The sequence below is a fragment of the Marmota marmota genome, unplaced genomic scaffold (assembly GCF_001458135.2).
Source record: "Marmota marmota marmota unplaced genomic scaffold, marMar, whole genome shotgun sequence".
Lineage (NCBI taxonomy): Eukaryota > Metazoa > Chordata > Mammalia > Rodentia > Sciuridae > Marmota > Marmota marmota.
In genome coordinates, this window is record NW_026000240.1 from 19,563,300 (window position 1) to 19,577,058 (window position 13,759).

At 34.5% G+C, this 13,759-nt stretch overlaps 1 long non-coding RNA gene across 1 annotated transcript in view; it reads right to left on the minus strand.

Annotated features, from left to right (window-relative positions):
• Positions 1-9,050: 9,050 nt before the first annotated feature.
• Positions 9,051-13,759, minus strand: part of LOC125613520 — an 8,052-nt gene continuing 3,343 nt past the window's right edge. Inside the window, exon 2 of the long non-coding RNA XR_007344047.1 lies at positions 9,051-9,342. This is a non-coding gene — a long non-coding RNA (uncharacterized LOC125613520). The remainder of the gene's footprint in view (positions 9,343-13,759) is intronic.

A 13,759-nucleotide genomic window follows, 5' to 3' on the forward strand; every position in this document is an offset into this window, starting at 1 on the left:
CTTGTTTACTTATTTTTCTGTTTGAGTTTAGTATTTTGGGTCTGGGGAATGGTCTGTGCAGGGAGATACAGGAGAGAACTTTGAACATCATTAGCTTCAGGGATCATGGTCTGCAGACCAATTGCTGCTCAAATTATATACATGTTCTACTGGATCCACTTTGGTTCCATGAAACCAAATTTTGAAATATTCCATTTTAAAGTATGATGTGAAAAATAGCTATAGGGGAGAAATAAATAGAGAAGGGGTATAATTTTGCCCCCCTTTTTTTCTTCTTATAACCTCAGTACCTAGGAAAATTACTCAATTTCTATAAACCAGGCTTACTCTAATTTGAAATGGAGCCTACCATTGTGATTATTCTAAAGTCCTGTCCAAGAATATTAATTAGAAAACAAATGAAATAGTCACTTGCAGTATATCTAGCAAAAAAAATAAATCCTCACCCTTAGTGACACTAGATCCAGATGTATCCACCACCAAAATTAAAATCATTCTTCAGGATGTCAGCTGGTACTAGATATTATTTTCAGCCGACCTTCTCAAATTGACTCACCCTGGTACAAATTTTCCTTGCATGTAATTATAGCACTGTTGAACCATGGGTCAGCATCAGAGAGTGTGAAAGGTATTTTCTCAGAGATTCTTTTAATTCAATCTTCATTAAACTCTAGAAGATATGTCACTTGATCTGTTATAAGGATGAGGATTCTGATCTTTAGAGAGACATTGCAATTTTTCTAAGCTCTTACAACTCATATGTCGCGAAAACAGGATTTGTTTCCTGGGGACATCTGATTCCAAGTCCCATCCATTTTCTAACAGAGCTTATTGTACTATTTTTCATCCAATACTTTGCAGGATGCACTGTGATTTGCAAATATGGCTGGTGGACCATTTAGAGAAGGGCTTGTAAATTTAAGATGCTCTAGAATTACTGGTTGGGAGTCATTGCTATATATGGAGTCAAGAGATGTAACACTCCACGCTTGATTTGACAAATTGTGAGAAGACTAGAATTCACAGCATTTTTGGATGATTGAAGGAGCATAGTGCTTGATGAACAACAAAAAAATAACTTGTTGAGAAAAACATTTAGGCAATGGGGATTAAAATCTGTTTAGTATCATGAATGTTACAGATATGTAGTAAAAGCTTAGTAGGTTGTATATTTGGAAGCTAAAGGCACTAGAACTCATTAATATGTTTTCTTCTATTGTAGCTGCATTAATGGAGAGAGGTACAAAATTTTCCTCACACCTGGATTTGACAAAGATCAAATCATTATTACAGAAGTTTTCAGGCTCCCTTGATCTGTGGATGATAATGTGGTCATAGTCATAACAAACTAACAAACTACAGTGATTTGGAAGCCCTGTTCAGCTCACCAACCGAATTCCAGCTATCCCTGGCTTTCTTTGCCCCAAACCACTCACTCATTACTCTTTAAATGAATCAGTGTAGTTCCAGCAGATCTGTCCTGGGAGAGTGAGTTCTTCCCCACAACTTTTCAGACCACGCCAGTTTCTGTTCCCTTGTATGGATAATACGTTTATTTCTTTAAAAGTTTTCCTATATTTTTCTCCTTACTCCACTGTAATATGACACTGGGTGATGTCCCCCTGTTTGGCCACTGCACAAGTCCACTTCGCTCAGTTGCTAAAGCCCTTGTTGACTTAGCAAGCACAATTTCCTAGGAATGGCGGTAGTGAGGAGTTACAGGGTGCAGAATTCTGGTATTTTCAGGGGCTATTAACACACAATGCAAACAGGTACCCCTCATCTCTACATGCTTAACAGGGTCTTTAGTAAGGCTACTTCCTTCCTAAGACAAACAGCTTGTTTTCTCAGTTACTGACAGTAATAGATCTTCTAAGTACAAAGAAGCTCTGATGTGAACTACTTGCCACACAGAATCATCTCTGCTTTCTGATGCTGCCTCCATGAAACAGAGCATGTTTGACTAGTCAAAACAACTCAATCTATGGTTTGTGGTTCTTCTGGGACACCTTCCATTCCCTACTTCATACCACTATATAAATCAATGGGTCAGTGTTGTAGTGGTAATGCCATAAACCCTTGTTCATTTAGTTACAAATAAAAACTCTCTCTCTCTCTCTCTCTCTCTCTCTCTCTCTCTCTCTCTCTCTCTCTCCCCCCACCATGTGTGTATGTGTGTGTTTGTGTGTGTGTGTGTGTGTGTGATGTGAACAAAGGCAGGAGTGTTGGACCTCTCCTTCTTACATTTACATTGTAAATGTTCAAAGTTCTGGTGGAGCAAAGAAAACCTAGTCTAACATTAATAAAATTGAGATTATGTTCCCTGTATATGTGAATGTATAACCTGTTGTCATAAACAAAATCTTTTTTTTCTTTTTATTTATTTATTTATTTATTTAAATACACGACAACAGTGGAATGCATTATGATCCTTATTACCCATATAGAGTACAATTATAAAGAAAATCTTACCTTAAGAATTGAAAAGTTGGAGAGCTTAAAATAATAATATTTTATTATTTTTTAAGTTGTAGATAGACACAATATCTTTATTTTATTTTTATGTGGTGCTGAGGATCGATTCTAGGGACTTGCACATGCTAGGCGAGCGCTCTACCGCTGAGCCACAACCCCAGCCCAAGTATTTATCACTTTTTAAGAAATATTCTTTTCAGAAAAAAAGTTGAAATTTTAGTATTTCTGTCTCTAGTGTAAATATCATGCAAATGCCACTTGATTTTTCTTTTTGAGAATTTAGAAGGCAACATTACAGATCAGAAACCCACACAACTTATGACGTTTCCTACAAGCTAGAGCAAATTTAATTTAATTGATAAACCAGATGTGTTTTTCTGTTATTTTTCAGGTATAAAATCTTAGAACTTTATAGTATTTATTCCAAAAATGAAAACTGCCAGTATTATTGCTGTTATCATTTATAAAATTAGCATGAAATATTATAATTTGGATTAAATGTCTATGAAAAAATAGCTTTTTATTGCAAACTATAAACATATTTATTTATTATAAAATTATATAAAGCCCATAAAACTTAGGTTATTTTTCCAGTTTACCAAAATAAAATTTTATTAGAGGTTAAGTAGGAAACTTAACCTTTTAAGGAGGATATATTACTTTATAGAATGTTATTGGTCCACAGACAGCTTAATGAAATATATGATAAATATTACAAATATTTTCAAATTTAACATTTCTAAGCAAAGCCAGAAAATGTGGAATTTCAGAACTTTGACACATTAGTATTAAAAATGAGGTCTAGAAATGTCAACATTCAACTCCCTTAATCTTGGTCACATAGTGAATTTTACACGGCTACAACCCAACTCACTGCTTTTAAAAATTCTGTTAATTTTCTACTGTGCCGGGTAGGTACAACATTTGTGCTGTTAACACAACTAACTCAGAGTAAGGCCCCACAATATACACTATATATATTTAGTTGTGGCTGCCGTCTCCAGGAGGTCCTACAACCTCAAATTATCCTAGTCATAATTCTCAGCAATAGGAGATTCAAGCCATAGGGGGATATTTGGCAGTGTTTGGAGATTTTTTTTTAATTGTTTTAAGTGCTCGAAATGTGGGAGAAGGCTTAATGCTGCAGGTACTGGATGTTAAATATTTCACAATCCGGAAGAGAGCACCCCAACACAGAATTATCAGGCCCCACATATCAGCAGAGCCAACATTGAGATACCTGACCACAAGTTTTCCTGGACTTCAATTCACAGTATCAAATAGAAGTTTCCGTTTCTTTAGCCAACTCCATTTACTCAGCAATAAGTACCTGGAACCTTCGGTTGAAGACAAAGATGTAATGGAAGTGTTCAGTCAGCTCAAAGGAACAAAATGTTCTTCCTGTGCCATGGATTTGCAATACAAGTAGTAACTTTAAAAACTTTTTATTGTTGTTTCATAAGGAAGTTAGATTTTAAGCACCTGTCATTTTTTAAAAAAGCTTTTACCTGAAATACACCCACCAGAGATTTTGTGAGTGTGATATTGAATTTTGAATTAGCATTAATTTATCTAGTGGCATATGTAGCTTTAAGTCTGGGGCACACCAATAATCTAAAACATTTTTATAAAATACTCATTGATGAAGAATGTGCTTTCTTTCAAATGTGCTTCTAATCTCTTGTGGATTGACACTTTTAAAAATACAATCAAATTTAATATGGAGAGAAGAGATTATAAAAAAATATGTGTATAGCTCCATGTTTTAAAATTATTAGATTTAACATACTTAAAACCACTTTGTAAAATTGTAATGATACTCCCCAAATACTGACTCTTAATTGTTGTATTTATTTCAATGAAATTATGTAACAAACATACAAAGAGTGTACTTTGAGAACACAGGCTATGTTTTTTAAATGTACCTTTATTTTTCATTCAACGAATATTCACTTCAGTTCTAATGGGTTCATACACTAGGTTCTTAAGTTCATAAAAAATATATTCTAGTGTGTATCACAGTTTCAAGCAAATAAGTTTGAATCTTAAATAAGTAATCACAGCTAACTAATTAATTCTGAATTATTTAATTTAATTTATTTGATTAATTTATTTTAATTAATTAAAAAGTAAAAAGAAGGTTTTAGTCTAAAGAGGAAATGCAGAAAACACTTATTTTGGTGGCTCTTTATTGATGCTTTTTTTACTTATTGAAGAGTCAATCCTGTGGAGGATCAGAAGTCCAATTATTTATACTTTAATTAATTTTAACTGATACATTAAATATTAAGAATCATATATTAATGGAATTCCTTATAGTGTTTCTATACAGGGTGTACATTGTATAATGTTTAAATCAAGGTAAATATATCTATGGCCTCAAATATTTATAATTTCTTATGTTTCATAGTTTTATTAGTGCATTATAGTTATACATAATAGTTGGTTCAATTTTAACATAATCATACATCTGTGGAACTTAATTTACTCTATTTGCCCCCCCTTTCCTTCCCATTTTTCCCTTCCTGCCCCATCTCACTTCCTCGACTCTATTAGTCTTCATTTCACTCATTTCTTTATTTTAAATTAGTGCTGTATATATGTGCATATATATATATAGCACAATTTTTAAAATTTGTATTACATTTTCTCCCCTTTCCCATCCCTCTTCCCTCCCCTCAATTTCCTTTCTCTATGTCACTGGTCTTCCATCTGTCTTTAGAATATTTGTTCCCCTCCTTTTTCCCCTTACTTCGCTCTAGCCTCCATATATGAGAGAAAACATTCAATCCTTGGTTTTCTGAGTCTGGCTTCTTTGACTTGGCATGATGTTCTCCAGTTCCATCGATTTATCGACAAAGCCATAATTGCACTTTTTTTCCCAATGGCTGAGTAAAACTCTCTTGTATAGATAAACTGCATTTTCTTAATTTATTCGCCTACTGACAGGCACCTGGGGTTGGTCTCATAACTTGGCTACTGTGAGTTGTGCTGTTATAAACTTTGGTGTGCCTGTATCACTATATGATGCTGATTTTAGTTCCTTTGGATAAATACCAAGGAGTGTGAAAGCTGGGTGAATAAGAAGGTTTCATTCCTAGTTTTTGGAAGAATATCCATATTGCTTTTCAGAGTGGTTGTACTAAATTGCAGTTCCACCAACAATGTAATATTATACTTCTTTCTCATGCCTTCCCTGACATTTATTTTTATCGTATTTATTTTTATTTTTATTGTTTAATTGTTTTATTGATTGTTCCTAATAATTGCCATTCTGACTGGAGTGAGATGAAATCTTACTGTAGTTTTGATATGTATTTCAGTGATTGCTAGTGATGTTGAACATTTTTCCCCCTGTATTTGTTTATCATTTGTGGTTCTTATCTTGAGAAATGTCTGTTTAGTTCTTTTGCAGATTTATTGATTTGTTTAATTGTTTTTGGGTTTTGTATTTGGTGTTAAGCTTTTTGAGTTCTTTATATATTCTAGATATTAATCCCCTGTCAAAGGATTAGCTGGCAAAGATTTATTTTCCCATTCTGTAGGCTCTCTTCAAGCTCTTTTTTTTTTTTCCAGTACGGGGGATTGAATTCAGGAGCCCTCAACCACGAGACACATCCTCAGCCCTATTTTGTATTTTATTTGAGACAGTGTCTCACAGAGTTGCTGAGTGTCTTATCATTGCTGAGGTTGGCTTTGAACTCCCAATCCTCCTGTCTCTGCCTCCTGAGCTGCTGGGATTATAGGCGTGCACTACTGTGCCTGGCTCTCTTCACACTCTTAATCATTTTCTTTGCTGTGCAGAAGCTTTCTAACTTGATAATCTCCCACTTAATGATTCTTGCTTATTTTTTGAACATTAGGAGTCTTTGTGATGATATTAGTTCCTCTGCCTATATGATGGAGTGCTGATCCTATGTGTGCTTCTAGCAGTAGGCAGGTGTCTAGTCTAATTCTTAAGTCTTTGGTATATTTTTATTCAAAATTTCTGCAAGGCAAGAGGGATCTACTTTTGTTCTTCTAAATATGGATATCCAGGTTTCCCAGCACCATTTGTTATAAAGTCCATTTTTTTAAATTTTAGATAGATAGATAGATAGTTTGGCACCTATGTTGAGTATTAGATGATTAAGTAAGTGGGTTTGTCTCTATGTCTCTATGCTTAATGGTGAAAATATTCAAAATCCTCTCCTCTAGCTCTTTGGAATGTAATGTTATTGTTATTTACAGCCACTCCACTGTAAAAGAGCACACAGAACTCTTACTACTATCTGTGACTTAGTACCTATTTTTCTCCCTGAATGAATTTGCTATTCTTGGTCAGTGTGAGGAGTGCCCAGTCATTCTAACTGGTTCCCAGCTGATTCTGTTGAACTCTGACCTATGGTGAAAATGTGTACATTGAATATACTAAAGAAAACCCCTTGAGGCACTACAGCTGGCCCTTGGCTTTGGCATTCAACTTTAGTGTTCCTTTTCAGACTTACTCATGGACCCTACAACCTCTTGGCCAGCATGTATGGTCAACACCAGATTTCAGCTGTTGCCGCAAGATTGTCTAATAAAAACTAAGTTGCCAGTATTGTTTTATTGTGATTTGCAGAATGATCTTTGCATATCCCTAGCAAACATGTATTTTTCTGTCTTATTGCTGAAAATTTTTTTACTGCTTTTGTGATTTTTTTCCCTGCAGTCTATGCTTTCATTAAGAAAAAAATGTTGTTTTCTATCTCCCTAATGTCATACACCTTAGGTCACATGTAAATGCCAAAATTGACCCTCCCTTGGACTTTATATGATTCTTTTGAGAAAAATTATGTTACTGGTTTGCTTCTTGGAATGGCTGATAGAAAATGGATTTTTTTTTTATTATTTGCTTAATTGTTCTATCTTTTTGTGCATGTACCTCTATTATTGTGGACTCTGCTTACAAGTTGGGCAAGTGGCCTAATGACATGTTGCCTACACAATGCTAAAACCCCTTGCACGCTCAGGATATATCATGGAAGCAGGGATATGTGATATAGTAAGAAAATGCCTATAGCCATCTTGAGAGGAATCCAGGACGATGGCACATGAACAACTAGATCTGTTTTGTCCAGATAGTTTCCTATCATACTGTGAATAACCAAAGCCATCAGAGTGATATGTGATGGTTTCTACGCAGATCTTGGCACCGTCAGCACCAGGAATGTGCCTGATATCCACAATATTCTTTCAAGACAACCCAGGTTGGGGCTGGGGTTGTGGCTCAGTGATAGAGCACTTGCCTAGCACTCCTGAAACACTGGGTTTGATCCTCTGCAGCACATAAAAATATAAATAAATAAAATAAAGGTGTTGTGTCCATCTACAACTAAAAAGAAAAAAGATAACCCACTGAATCTGGTTAAATTATGAGTATCCACCTGATCTTTCTTCCACCAGGACCATGCTTCTGCTAGTAAATCCCCAGAAAATTGCATTTTGTGTAATTTTCCATCTGTCTGATACTTTCATTGGTCTTATGGCACCTTAGGGACAGTTCTTATAAAATGGGACCCGATTGTTCTGAAACACCAAGCCAGTTTCTTAAAATGGTGTTTTTCTGGAAGTGTTATGAAATGATAATCTAGCTATTTTTGAAAGCTTATTATCTTTCTTAAAATGTAGTTTATTTATCATTTCTGTACTGATTTAATGCAGATAGCTAGGAAGAAATGTATGTTCCTTTCTTGTTTCCAATTATTTCTGCTCCTTATCTTTAATAGCTCTGTTCTCTATTCATCTTTTTGATGACTTGTAATTTCAATAGCTAAGCAGTACCACTTAGACACATTTTCCTTGTAACATCAGTTGGACTTAAATTACTCATGTCTGTATGAGGCTGAATAACCTTTAAAAATGTTTACCAGAGTTAAGTTTTCACAGGATTAATGCAGTTGAGATCTTGCCACCCTCTAATTCTGAAGCAAATGCTTTTGTTTCAGTACAATAGATTAATTCAACTAAGTTTTGATGTGATATTTCAGGCTTAGACAATTTAGAGTATAAGTTTTAAAACATAGTAGGCTGGTCCTGTTTCTATTATCATTGCCTTTTACTATATAACACCAAAAGAAAATAATATTACATTTCAGAGGAGCATGCCTGTTATTTGATTAGTGTTGGTGAGTGGTTCCAGAAATAATAGTTCATTTTTTTCTATTGCTAGATCAATGGAATAAAAGTAATGTGTACAATGGAAAATGATAATGTAATTCAGAAAAGGGTAGTCTTATGAAAACCTGAGTTTAGAAAGCTGAAAATTGTATATTGTGTTCCTTGGCTTATTTAAATTTTGCTATGATTCTGCAGAATCATGAATAGGTAAACTTAAAAGATCGAGATGTGTTTACATGCCACAGACTATGGCATAATATGAACCAGTGCTCACAAACTATGTGGCTGGGCCAGTGACTTCTCCCTTCTTAGAGTTTGTGACTCTAGCTCTTAGGTTGTGATATTCGCACTAGAGGGAAAGTAGAAGTCAAGTGTCAGTAAATCTTAAGGCTATGAATCATCAGATGTAGCAGATAAGATACAGGTTGAAAAAATGGGATACCACTGCCATTCTTATTTAATATTGAGCATTTGTCCGGATATTCCAGCAAGACATGTTCACTTCAGGGTCCGGAGTAAGACTTTACTTGCTACTTCAAGCTGCAAGATTTCTGTAGGAACTCTACTTCTCAAATGATGCTCCTCCCTGCTCAACCCTTTCCCCTTTTGAGGATGGTTAGACCAACAACTTGCCTTGTGTCTCCTTTCTACACACACAGGTTACATGTTGGAATGTTGTCTCCATTTCCTGACTTTGCACAGTGGATCTTGCCACCATTGGCAGCCCTAGGAGAGCAAATGAGATGCAAAGATGAGGGAACCTCACTCAATACCAATGCAAAAATTCCTACTATTATTATTTACCAAAACTGTTCTTTTATGGATGCAACTTTTAAAAATTTATATTCTAAAATTTTATATTATTTTAAAAGTCCCAAACAGGTAAAAAGTAATTTACACTTTTCATATACTCTTCATTTTCCTCTCTCATTGATAAAATCTAATTATATAGGTATAGTACATTGTCACACCAGGACATTGATTATTAACAAGTACAAACTCAGTAATAGATCTTGTTCAGATTTCACCCAGTTTTTGCATTCACTGTTCAGATGTTTAGTTCTATGAACATTCATCAAACATGTATATTTGAGTACCAACACCACAATTTGAATGCAGAATTCTTGGACCACTACTGACAAGCACCTTCATATAACCCCTTAATAGTAATTCCTTTCCAGGCCTAACCTAGCAAGCAAGCAATAGTCTCTTCTTCATTATTACAATGCTGTCACTTCAAGAGTTTCATATGAGTAAGATTGATATATTTCATTCAGTGTAATGCCTCTGAGTTCCATCCAAGTTGGAACTGAAGAAATATTAAAGTTTGTGTCAATAGATCATTCTTTATTATTGTAAGGTAGTATTCCATGGTATAAATAGAGCATAGTTTGTTTACTCCTTCATCTATTGAAGGGCCTAAGTTTCTTCCAGTGAGCATCTATTACAAATAAAATGGCTATAGATGTTTATGTACAGGTCTTTGTATGAAAATATTTATGCAGAATAAATGCTAAAGAGAACATTGACTAAGTCTTTCAGTAAGCCTAGAGTTAATTTCATCAGACAAGTAGTGTTTTGCAAGCTGAAGTAGTATAATTTCTAGCCTTTCTACAACCCCACCAGATTTTAGGGTGGTCAATATGTTTTACTTTAGCCATTTTAATGTTTTATAGTTTGTCACTGCACCTTTAATTTGTGTTTCTTAATGGTTAATAACATTGAAGAACTCCTGTGCATATTTTCCATCAACTTATTCTTTTTTGGGAACTGACACCCCACGTCTCTTGCCCAGCTTCTCATTTGGATTTGTTTCTCACCATTGAATTTAGAGTTCTTCTTGGATTTTGAATACAAGTGCTTGGTTCTATATGTGGTATGAAGCTTTGTGTTCCAGCCTTTGGCTTGTTGTCTGATTATTAGGGTCAGGTATAAAGAAACAGATTATTTTGGTGAAGTACAATATATTCATTTTTTTTTTCTTTTATAGATTGTATTGATGATGACATATCTAAGGACACTTTTTGAAATCATTAAGCACAAACATAATTTCCTCTATTTAATTTTAAACACTTCAGTGCTACATGTATTAATTTCAAAGGTCTATCACGTTTTGAGAATTGCTAGATCTGCAGAAACTTGATTATTTCTAAGCATTTTAAAAATATATGTTATAAAGGAACAGAAACTTCTTAGTGATGGAAGTAAAGGCAAGTTTCATTTAGCTTTGCCCAAACAAAGTTTAAATTCAAACCTGATAATCTTGTTTTTTTTTTTCCTCCATGAATTGTGAATGTAGAATTTGAGTTATTGTTAAGCCAACACTTTTTAAGATTGCAGACTACTCATATAACCAACTATATAATTCGAAGAGTGTGGGTAAACATACATAAATGCATTTCAAGAAAAACTATGACATGTTGTGTTTATAAGTTCTATGGTAGTATAATTATAGACTTACGTCTACAGAATTAATTTGCTTCCTGCACTAAGAAAAGTTGAAACTTAAAAGAATATAGTTTCCTTATCAAATGCAATTTAAATCTTATTTGATTTTTTTCATACTGCCACTATCTTACAAAATTATCATCTAGTGCCACTGACTGTAAAGGCTAAACGATTTAACTACTTCTTGCCAAAATTACAGAAAAAAAGAAATTAATTAATTAATCACATTTTTATGTATTTCTTCATTCTATTTATGATTCAAACTGGATTTTTAAACTTAAATTGCATAATATTTACTTTAGAAATTCAATGGCCAGCGATAAAAATGGAACTGAAATTACCAAGCACTTTTATCTATCAATTTATTTATTTATTTTTAGGATTAGGAATTGACCCTAGCAGCGCTTAGCCACTGAACCAAATCCCCTTTCTTTTCTTTTCTTTTCTTTTTTTTTAATTTTGAGACAGTGCATTGCAAAAATTTTAAGTCTGGTTTTGAAATTGTGATCCTCCTTCCTCAGTCTCCCAAGCTTTTGGGATTACAGGAATGCACCACTGTGTTCAAGCCTAAGTTTTTATTCTGCAAAAGACTGAATCTCTCTCTAAATGCCCTACACAGAGAGACCCAATCACTTTTATTCTTTATAATGGCCTCTAAGTTTGGATATACTTTTTTTTTTTTTAATGAGGCAAATAATTTCCAGAGAAATCGAACAAATTGCTAAACAGTGTCAGTAAGTGTATCACCAATGTTTTAAACAAGGTTTGTGTTAACCTTGGCTCATCCTCTATTTAAAATATTAGATCATTTCAGAAATCTAGTTGAGGTAGTAGATTGAAATGATAAAATCTCTATTTATGCTAGATTAGTTAAGAAAATGAAAGATGAAACATCTTTTTCTGTTGATAAGTTTGTTCTACATTCTTTATTTTATTAGTTAATGAAAATTATAGTTGAGAACTCGTGTTTTATTATATGAAAAAAAATAGCTCCTACAAACAAATAATTAACACATAGTTCAAGAACAGTTGAGGGGTGCTGGGCAGGTGGCACACCCCTGTAATCCCAGTGGCTCCGAAGGCTGAGGCTGGAGGATCACAAGTTCAAAGCCATCATTAGCAATTTAGCATGACCTTAAGCATTATAAGGAGAACCTGTCTCAAAATTAAAAATAAAATAAAATAAAATAAAAACTGGCTGAAGAATGTTGCCCAATGGTTAAGCTACCCCTGGGTTCAATCCCAGGTACAAAAAAAAATGATGAGCACACACTCATATAATAAAAACTGAATAAGCACGTGAAATATGTTTAACACTGTCAATTTAATGCCAGATTCATGGGACCCAATATACCTCCAGGAGACGAATCCAATGCAATCACACTAGATTCTTTATTGCAAGCTCGAGCCTGGACTCACAACCGTTTCCAACGCAGCAGTCCCAGGGAGTGAGTCTGTCCTTTGTTCAGTGAGATTTTATAGGTTGTCGGGGGATACTCTATGTGTCACAACATCACACAGCAAATAATTTCACATCACGGAAAGTCAAACAACAACTCTTAACATTGATTAGCACATTCACTAGCAGGAACAAGTTGGGTAGGAGTGATTGGTTAGTACAAGTGGGAGATTCCTTTGAACTGATTGGTTTAAGCCACAAGGGGTATATGTGCTAAACTACATGGTTTCCCAACATGTTATCAACCACCATAAACTACTGGGGGTCATATGGCATCCCAGGTATTTTCCCTGTCTCATGTTGATTGGAGGTTGCTAGGAGGTTGCTATGGGTCCTCACCTAGCCTGACTGAGTCAGGGACACCTGGCACTGCAGATCTCTCCTGTTATTTATAGACAAACAACTCAGCAGGGTGGGTACTTAGGAGTGCTCTGTGGGTTTTTCCCAGGACAAAGGTCACACCCCCTTCCTTAGGACAGGCCTTGAGGTAGAAGCTGGTTTCTCAAAAATGGAGTCACATCAGTTTCTCATAATCATTAAGAAAATGACAATTAAAACCACCATGAGATAGTGCTTTCTAGAAAAACCATAGATTATAAAAATTGGCTAAAACAAGTTTAATGGAATGTGGAACTAGAACTTTCATATTTTACTGGGGAGAATATGACTTTTGACAACCACCATGGAAAATGATTTGGCTAATTCTTAATAGAATTACCACTACATGAACCAGCAATTCTACTTAGAATGAAATATAAAACCATACATCCATGTGAAGCCTTATTTGCCTTGTTTGCCTAAGAATTTTATTCATTATAATTCAGAACTGGCAACCATCTATATACCCATCAAATGCAGAATGGATAAGCACAGTTTGACATATGCATACAGTGAAATAATACTAAACAATGAAAAAGAGGAAAGGATTTATATTTGGAGGACATAGATTAATTGCTAAAAACACTGAGCAATCAAAACTATCCAGAGAGAACATATGATCTGTTAGCTCATGTTATGGACGAACATCCAGCATGGAACCACACAGGAATTTAGGGAAAAGGCCAAATCATTCAATACCATGGTTGTGGTAAGGGCTATCCCATTGTATACTTTTGTCAGAGTGCTTTAATCTGCATACTAAAAATGAGTGAATTTTATTTTACAAAGAAAAGAAAATTAGTTCTCAATAACATTGTTTTAAAATTTGTACACCAAATATATATATATATATATATA